Here is a 9,595-nt window from a genome sequence, read left to right on the forward strand (position 1 = left end):
AAATTATGTCCTTAACCTCAAGCTTCCATCAAAAAATAAGTATGCTTTGCATGAATGACAGAAAGGCACAAATGCCAAAAATGGAATCGGCTCACTACAATGCTTGATGGCATGTTTCTACTTCTGGCACAATCATGCCAGCACAGATATTTCCAGTTACTCAGAATAACCACGAAGTTTCAGATATGGAATCAGAAAAAATTTAAAGGCTTGTTTTTAACTAGTTGTTTATCACTGTCTATAAAGCTCTTGGAAACTCAGAAATACAGTATTTCCTGCTTCATTTGCTCAGAGAACATTGCTTCCTTTCTTGCACTATTTAAGGCACAAAAAGCAAAAGGCTCTTCTTCCGAATGGCTTGCTTATGTATCATCATCACCAAGAGGCTCCTTCCCTAACCCCTCTCACACGTGGAATCCCACAGGGCTCAATTCTGCTCCCTTCCATATTTAAAATATATTTTATCTCATTAAGGGAGATGCTGAAACACTAAGATGTGTTTCATGCCAGCAATACACTAACACATGGTTTACATCTTTCTCACGTCATATCATTATTCAAGAAAAAAAAAAAAAAGCAGCAGGATGGGAAGTACCTGTTTCAAATTTAAGCTGGTCAGAGAGAAGTTAAAGTGATTAGAAAGGGGATTACTCTGAGCGCACTCCGCCCACAAAGGTATCTTCTACAAACAAGTAACTTGTGCTTCAGACCCAGTTTGAACGCTAATGTTTTCACACACCTAACTAGGGGGCAATGGTCAAAACTGCTCTTCCCCTCTGTAGGTAGCCTCTCCTCTGGTACACGAATTTTGCAGCAGTAAGCCACAGTGGGGCTCTCGATCTGCTGAAACCACTACATACACATGAGATTTGCCACTTTTAGAATACCGTGCAAGACACATCTGTTGGAGTAAGCCTGTTTCTCCAATGACAGTAACTACAAAACAGTACTATTGCTACATATCTCAGAAGAGAATAGTGAGAACTAGGGCATCTGTTTCCATACATGGAGAAGATTGTAACATGAGAAAATCAGATGCAGTCTGTTCCTGCTGGAAAGAAGTCACACCTGTGAAATTATATGTATAGTGGTAAAATAATAAGATGATGGGCTCACTGCAGATACAGAGACAGCCCTGAGCAGGCTGTGGGGCTTGCTTGCATAAGAATGAGACATTTAAGCAACAAAACCAAATGTTTTTAGTAGAATGCAGGGGTTATTTGGAAACAACCCATGCAAGCTGCACACAATGGAAGGCTTGGTGAAAAAGATTATTAAACCACTTCACCATCACAGACTTCAAGCTGTACCGGGAAAGATGTGTGCAACAGGGACATCTCCTTTGTGGTACATCTAGGAACAGCAGGTGGCCGCAACTTGCTCGGCGCTTGAATACTGTCACAGTCTTTTGGGCAACATAAGTACATAACAAGTACTGCACATCTCTTTCTTTTCAAGAAGGTGCATAATTTTATCCCGACACTTTTTCTTGGAGACATACAGATAACATATTTGACTTTTTACATGGTACAATCCCTAAAATGCATAAAAGAAAGATTACACTGCTGTAGAGACCAAAAAGAGTTTAATTAATCCCTAAGCGTTCACTTATTTGAGAAAATACAGCACACAAGAACCCTGTGCTTACTGAACTGGATTCTTAAAGCCATTATACCTCAACCAATGATTTTTTTTCTCTGAAAATTTTTATCCCCAGAGGCCATATAGGTATTTCCATTAAAAGTAAGTTCTATATGAGCAACAATGATTAAGAAATGTCGAAAACACTGTTCATCCTACACCAGGAATAACTGGTGCAACGGCATTTGAAGAAAAATGTCCCATTTCATCATTTAGATTTCTTAACATTTTCCTGCTTGTGCAGTGACTCTACAAAAGCCCATATCTACTAAATTATTAGAAATAAGTCATTGGCCACACAAATCCTGTAAAGCAAACAGTGCACAAGGGGTAGGTATCCACCATCTACTACAGGAAAAGCTGCATTGTCCATCTTTAAAAATACTTCAATTATTTTCTGCCAGTCAGTTGCTAGCTGTATTCTATAAGAAAAGTATATCTACTTAGGAAGAGTATGGTTGGAAGCAGACAAATTATGTGGCAGACATTAGTATATTCATGAGCATTTCCAAAGAATCAAAACTTTAAATTAGAATGTTCTCAGTGACAATACTGATATTTTATCTGCACAAAAGGTGCTTAAACGGTTCATAACAAGTTTGTCAAAAGCAGGTATCTGGAGACAAACCTCTAAAATTGCAGTGAAAGCTTATCAAAGGTTATCTGAGGGATTCATTTGTATTAGTGAAGAATATCTGTAATTTCTAAGGAAAAACAAACTTGGAGCCTTGCTTTCTAGTAACAACAACAGTAGTGATATTTACTGATACAGGATAAGGTCTTACTAAAATGCATTGATGTAGCCTTGAAATATTCTATGCCAAATCAAGTATTTCAAAGACAGAAGAATTCTGACTGTTTCTCATGTACCTTGGCAGCATCCTACTGCCTTGTACTTGGGATTGAGGATTAGATCTCAAGATATAATGTCTAAGAAATTGTCTGACAGATCACTTACAGAAGATGAGAGGAACCATACCAAGATTTAAGATCAAAGGATACAAATGAGTAATTCACATTCCTTTATTGCATGCTTGCAAGGCCTAGGCCAAGCATGAACATAACATTAGGCACTTGGTAAAGCTCCACCTGCATTTGAGCAGGAGAATTTGCATCAAGTGTTAAGGTGAGGCTACACAACCCCGAACTACCAGATGAAATTATCTGTTAGATAAGCATCTCCTTTACTAGTTTGAGAGCCTTGTCCACCAGGTCATGTCACCTGAATGACTAACAGCACACTAATGCCCACTGCTGTGCTCTCTCAACAACTCCAGGAAGGTAGCGTTAGCAGGACTCTGGGCAAAATAAAATACGTATTTCCCAATGCCCCTCTGCAATTGAAAACCTGAAGACTTACAAGACTGAGGAAAAAGATACAGGCTAGCCTACTAGGCAACTGTATCTTCAGGGTCATATAAAAATACCATGCACTGGGAAAAAGAAGAAACAGCGAGGAGCTGGCAACGTCAGTAGCACAACACAGCCAGAAGTGATTATGCTGATGCCAGATCTGGTCCTATCTGAGCTTTCCAGCCACTGCTGACTTGACAGCACATGTCCTGATGCCGGCGCTGGCAGAGGTGATGCTGAGCATGGCTAGTGGCTACTAGCCAACTTAAAGCAACAGCACCAAGCATCTTCCCTGAGCTAATGTTTAGTGGCAGGAATAGTAAATACCCTGTATATAATATTTATTGTCAAAATCGCAAAATACCGAAAAAACCTCCTCATTCTCCATTTTCCCCAACGCCTCAGACTGCTCTGATGCTGGACTAGTAGGATGCTGCAGTCAACAACTGAGCTGCACTGGCTGAGCTCCAGGGCCCAGAAGAGTGAACGGGAGGAAAAGGGAACAGCCAGAAGTCATGACTCTGGGGAACTGGCACCGTGGTAAAGACACAGCTCCTTGCCAACACTGACTGTATTCCAATTTTAGTAGACTTAACATTTTACAGATTAATGGTGAAGAATTTCAAAACTCACAGTTAGCATTAAGAGATTTACATTGGAGTTTATAAAAATAACCGAAAGATACACCAACAGCCTGAACATAGCTATATGCAGAAAAAGAATGCGCAAAAGCATCAGATCTCCCAAAATATGGACGGCCGACGATTTTCTAGTTCATATTAAGTATGGCTGAAATCTCAACTCTGGCATTATTAAATTAAAAGTTAGATCACCATATACTTTAACTAAATGATATCTTACGCAAGTTATAGCTATTTCAAAAAAAGCTATTTAATCAGTATTTCTTAAGATATTTATATTCTATTTCAAACATTGGGTACATTTGCCAAGTGAAATAGGACAAACTATACTTTTACATCACAAGAGTTGAAGCTGGTGTTGTTCTTCCCGTTACATCAGATGGCCTAAACATAATGAGGATTCCAGGGCATCCTGTATGGAGCAGCTCCTTCTCATGACAAAAACGAGAAAGTAATTTATTAAACACATGCAAAAATAATTCACAGAATTGAACCCAAATAATGTTCTCACTGACATAGTAGGGGAAGTCATTGACAACTTCTCAAAGAATTATTCTACTGGAGGTGAGTTGGAGACTCACCTCAGAGAGAGAAGAGATAGTGGGGAATACAAGTTGCCACCTTCCAGCCACCACCACAGCCTAAAATCCAAAGGGCTGTTAGTGGAAAACGATATCTGTAAGTCATTCCTAATGTTTATCGTTTTCAAAGTACATAAGGTTGGCTTTCTGGCAAGCTCCACAGCTTCCTTCAGATAAAAGCCATGCCCTAATGCAGAGCTCTGTCCCCATAGCAGGCTCTCGATGCACTTGGCTGAAATGATCCAAAGACACTACGCGCGCTGGATTAAGCTATACTACTGCAGTAAATGCACTTTAGTAAGAAACAAGCGGACTGACAGTCTCAGGTGCCAAAGGTCAACAGAAGGCCAACATCTCCCTTCACATATACCTGGTGTGAATATGGAATTATGGTTTTTTTCAGAAGATTTCCTAGCAATATGAAGCCTGAAGAAGCAATTTCTGACACTGTCAAAACTGCACTAGTGTCAATCAAGGAAGGGTGTGGTGTTAGGATGTTCAAAAGCTTTAATACCTCTCTGCACCATGCTCTAACAGAGCATATCTTCAATGGAAACAGCTTAAGCACAGAAAAATTACATTCAGCATTAACATCTAAACTACAGAAAATTCCTGCCTGATTTTTATTTTAATGAATTCCAGCAGAATAGATCTGTTATTTATATACCAATCATTCACACCTCATTCTGCTTCTTTTGCTGCCAACATCTTCTCCTTGCCACGAAAATGCCCTTCTGTCCCATACACTTGCTGCCAGGAAGAGCTGAGAGGCAGAGGGCAACAAGCAGATAATTACTATGCACCTGGAACATTTTCAAGAAGAATGTTTGCTTTTGACTTTTGGGGGATTAAAACCATTCTTCCACAAACAAGCATGAAAATATCCCAAGGAGAGCTACATTAGTAATGAAAATTTTCTTGCTTCTTGTCAGTTGCTTCAGCCACTTCTGCTGCCATTAGATGCATATTACGAAAGCCTTTCTACCGCATGGTTCTGTGCGGGTGTGATTAAATCTGCCTCATATTTCCCAAAGTCCCCAAGTAGACTATCATGCCTCAGTTATAAAGATAATTTCTCAGAACGAAAGCGCCAATAAGAAATTATTCCTTTGGGCATCTCAAAAATGTTAACATAAAATGCAGTAAAAAAAAAAAAAAAAAAAAGCATTGGAGTAGCAGAAAGTAATTTAGTCCTCACAGAGGCAACTTGTTTGCAATGCCCTTCTAGCATTTTAACATGTATCTGCTAAGGTTTAAGTCAGAAGATGGGACAGGAAAGCACTGCACTGAACTATCACCTCCGGAGAACGGCACAGGATGCGAGTGACATGGCTGAGTTTTATCTCTTATTTCTCTTTTTGCTCTCATCACAGAATATGGCAGTAGACAACCTAGTATGATTTTTAGACTAGATATTGTGTCAGCTGCAGATCAGGATGAGGTAGCTGCTGGACCTCTAAGCATGTGCATGAAAGGACATATGTAAAAGTACAAGTTTCACAGGGGTTTGTTGATACGGAATGATGCATTTTGGGGGAAGATCTAACCATAAAAAGAGTAGGTCAGAAGTGAGAGGTATCACTGGGACATCATGTGAAATCAAGAAGGAGGGAATTCAAGAAACTGAGTTGCAGTTTAAGGGATGTCATTTGCCACAGGAGGGAAGGTAACACATGAAGTCCTGCAGGCTCCAAAATGCACTCAATTAGCTGTTCCTTTTACCTTTTTGCTCTACCCAGCATTTCTTCAAGAGCACAGTCATCTCTGGCTTTGGCATCCTACTCGTCATCTATGAATTCATGTTGCCGTTTCCTCCCTGAAAGGAAAAAGTCCCATAATCAATCATTTGCTAAGCAGAGGAAAGGACAAATTTAACAGAATATTTTTGCCATCGTTTAAGCTTGAAAACCAGACAGTACTGCAAGTTGTGTTCTCTGCTACATTCACCTGAAATACTCTCCTCAGCCTGCTTGGACTCTGGAAACTTGCACAAAATTTACCTGTAAGCAGCTGAAAAGCTGCCAATATCCAAGACCTGCCTTTAAAGAAGGAGCAATCCAGGGCCATGACTCACCCCATGTAAAAATTTCCCAGCAACAAGACACTTGTGCCAAACAAATGTCTTTAACATTTTTAGAATGTTTTAAAATAAAATAATCTGTATGAGACAGAAGCAATACAACACTGAGAAAACACACTTAAGGTTAGGGAAGCCTCCATATCACATGAGCCAAATCAAAAATAAAACTAGAGTCAAATGTACAAAGCAGAGGGAAAAAAAATCAATTTTCTCAAAGAGATAACTCGAGGGGCTCCCATGGGGGTTCACAAATTCTGGAAGAGAAGAAAGATCATATTTTATGGGAAGAGATTCAATAACCATTCTTTTCACATAAAACTAGTGATGGAGGATTGTCACTACTCCATAGACACACAGTGCACATTTCAGGATAACAGTAACAGAAAATCAATAGCATCTTTCATATGTGAAAAGACATAATCTCTATGGACTCCTAATACTAACAAATGGGACCAAAACCAACCTTTACTAAAATTTAGCAGCCAGCATTAATCTGGCTGCTAAGATGGGGTAGTATGCTAGTCTAGATCTTTAGGTCCTTCCCCCCACCCCAAAAAAAAAACCCAAACAAACAAAAAAACCAACGCACTCTCAAAGCTTCACCCTTCATTAAAGCCAAAGAGCCCCTAGATAACACTATACTAAAAGTATAACCATGTTTAACCCTGGCACTGTTGCCTGAAAGCCCCATCCGCATACATTTCCTCTCTGGTTGATGGCTGCAATCATTAGGAGATAGGAGCTTTATCAGGTGGTAATTTGACAGTTTTGACAAGCTCAGCTGAATTTATGGCTTCTTCAAGTTTTTCTCTCCATTGATCTGAGATAGAACTAAAGTTAATATTACCAAAAACACTTTGCACAGGGCAATTTTCCAGTAACAACTGCACGATTCTAGTCACTAAGAAAATACGCTAAACAAGACCTGTTGGTAAGATCCCGATCACATTCACCTGCCGCCCTTACCAGACTAAGGCAAATGGTTCCTCACCCAGTCCATGAGCTTACATGAAAAAGTCACTAGATGGAAGGTAATAGTTGGTATCTCTGGCTCTAGAAGAGCAGAGATGATTCCATTCTAATGGAACATCTCTGCTCCTTGTAGAGCAGTCACTGGCATCCCAGAATGACACAAGCATGAACGTTTCCCTTAGCTTAAAAAAAAAAAAAACAAAACCATTTAGCCCCCAAATCAATTTTCCAGACAAGCACATATAAAATTAGCTACCCTCTTTTTCACCATGCAGAGGCATTGGTCATTGGCACCTAGGCTCTGAAACAAGGGAATTTCAGACACACCCTTTTGGCATTTCCACATAAACTAGGTAAATCCTTGTGAAGGACTTTCCTGAAAACGATTTCAAGCACTCCACTCTCCCCACTAGTTATGCAGAACATAAACACCTAACTATAGTTTATGAACTCTACACCTTAAGCTAGGTGCATATCTATAGTATCATCATGCCTAACTCCCTTTCTGGGTGTGGGCTCAATCTCTTTCGGACAGAGCGCATACTTTATGGGCACAGAAGAAACTATCTAGGATATTAAAGGGTAGAAGAAAGGCTACTCGCATCTTACAAAAGGAGCATGTTAGAGACTATGCCTCCTCCACAGGCATGAAACATGCCTGACAGAACAAGGACCTTCTAAACCTGGGATCTGCTTCCAAAGGTCCGTTTCACTTAGCACAAAGACTGTGTCCCAACTAGCACAGCAATGCTTTCTCGTCAGGAACCTGCAAAGTAGTGACGTGGGCAAGAGAAACACTGCACCCTTAACCGAGGCTTGGAAGGTCAGCCAAGCACAAACAAGCACTCTGTTTCAAAACTGCTTTTTGCTATAAATGTTATTTTTCTCTGTCATCATTTAGGATTTTAAAGAGCTTTCTCTACATACTTAGAAAGCACTTCAGTTCATATTTAGCTCACTAAAGTCAAAATTCTCTTTTCCTTCATTTTCCTGCCAAGATCCGACATCTGTGGACTGTTTTTCCCCAAGATTCCCCCGAATCATCTGTGATGCATACAAAACAATGGCCAGAACTGGCCACGAGCAGTTGTGTCTTTTACAAAACTATTAGAAGAATCTGGTATGGGAAGGATTCCCACTAACTTTGTCACTAACATCCCTAAGGACCACACAACTCCCAAACCACGTTAGAAAAAGAGCACAATTCTTACTATTATGGCAGCACCAAAATCCATGGGAAATAGCGTTGCCATGGCAATTTACTTTCTCAGAACTTGAGTCGTCTTTGCATTTTTGCACAGACCCAGCGACTCTCAAACCATGTGAGAAAAATGAGTCTAGCGGGTGGGTTCATTCAGGAAAAGCACACTGCCGGACGACTCCCCTGCAGAAGAACCCCTTCTTGCATGGTTTCGCAGAACACGTGCCTTTGCGGACCTCTTGCTCCGAGCACTGCACCTCATTCACTGTTAGCTCTGAGGCGCTTCTGTAACACAAGCAGAACTTCCTTGCTAATTACTTTTCGACCAGAAAACCTTATTTACTAACTCGACAAACCTTTCCGCTATTTTTAAACAAAGGTTAAGGGAAGACAGAATCCAAAACAAACTAGCCGAGCTCTGGAACAGAAAAACATGGTCTCAGCTTCACACGAGCCTGCCTCGGCACTAAGCTGTCTGTCAAGAGCTGCTTCCTCAAGGACAGAGATATTCTAAAGTCACTGCGGTATCGCCCACGGGAACGGGGACACCGAGCAGGCAGCAGGAACGGCCGCACCCCTCCCCGCCGGCCGCTCCGGCACGGCCGCGCCCGCCAGCACCGCCTCGGGCGGCCGCGGCGTTTCGCAGGGGCGCACGGCGGAGCGCCGAGCGGGAAGCGCCGCCACGAAGGGCGCGCGGGGCTCCCGCCGCCGGCCGCGCAGCGGCGGCAACAGCGCCGCGGGCCGCGAAACCGCCCGAAACCGTCCTCTTGCGGCGCCAGGCCGGAGGCCTCGGCGAGAGGCGCGCGCGGAGCCGTTGGCGCCCCCTGCCGCTGCTGCCGCTGCCGCCGCCGCGCACGGGGGAAGCCCCTGAGGCATCGGGGCCGCGGCACGGCCGACCCGGCTCCCCCGCACGCCCGGGGCCGGCTGCCGCCGCCGCGCCGCGCCGCCTCCCTTCCCCGCTGCCCCGGGCCGGGCTGGGCCGGGCCGGGCGGAGCGCAACACTCACCGCGGCACCGCCGCCCGCCTCTCCTCGCCTCACGGCTGCCCGGGCGGGGCTCGCGCTGGCCCCGCCCCGCCCCTCCAGCGGCACTGCGCATGCGCGGTTCCGCGCGCCGCCGGCGCACGC

Source organism: Apteryx mantelli, chromosome 26 (assembly GCF_036417845.1).
Source record: "Apteryx mantelli isolate bAptMan1 chromosome 26, bAptMan1.hap1, whole genome shotgun sequence".
Lineage (NCBI taxonomy): Eukaryota > Metazoa > Chordata > Aves > Apterygiformes > Apterygidae > Apteryx > Apteryx mantelli.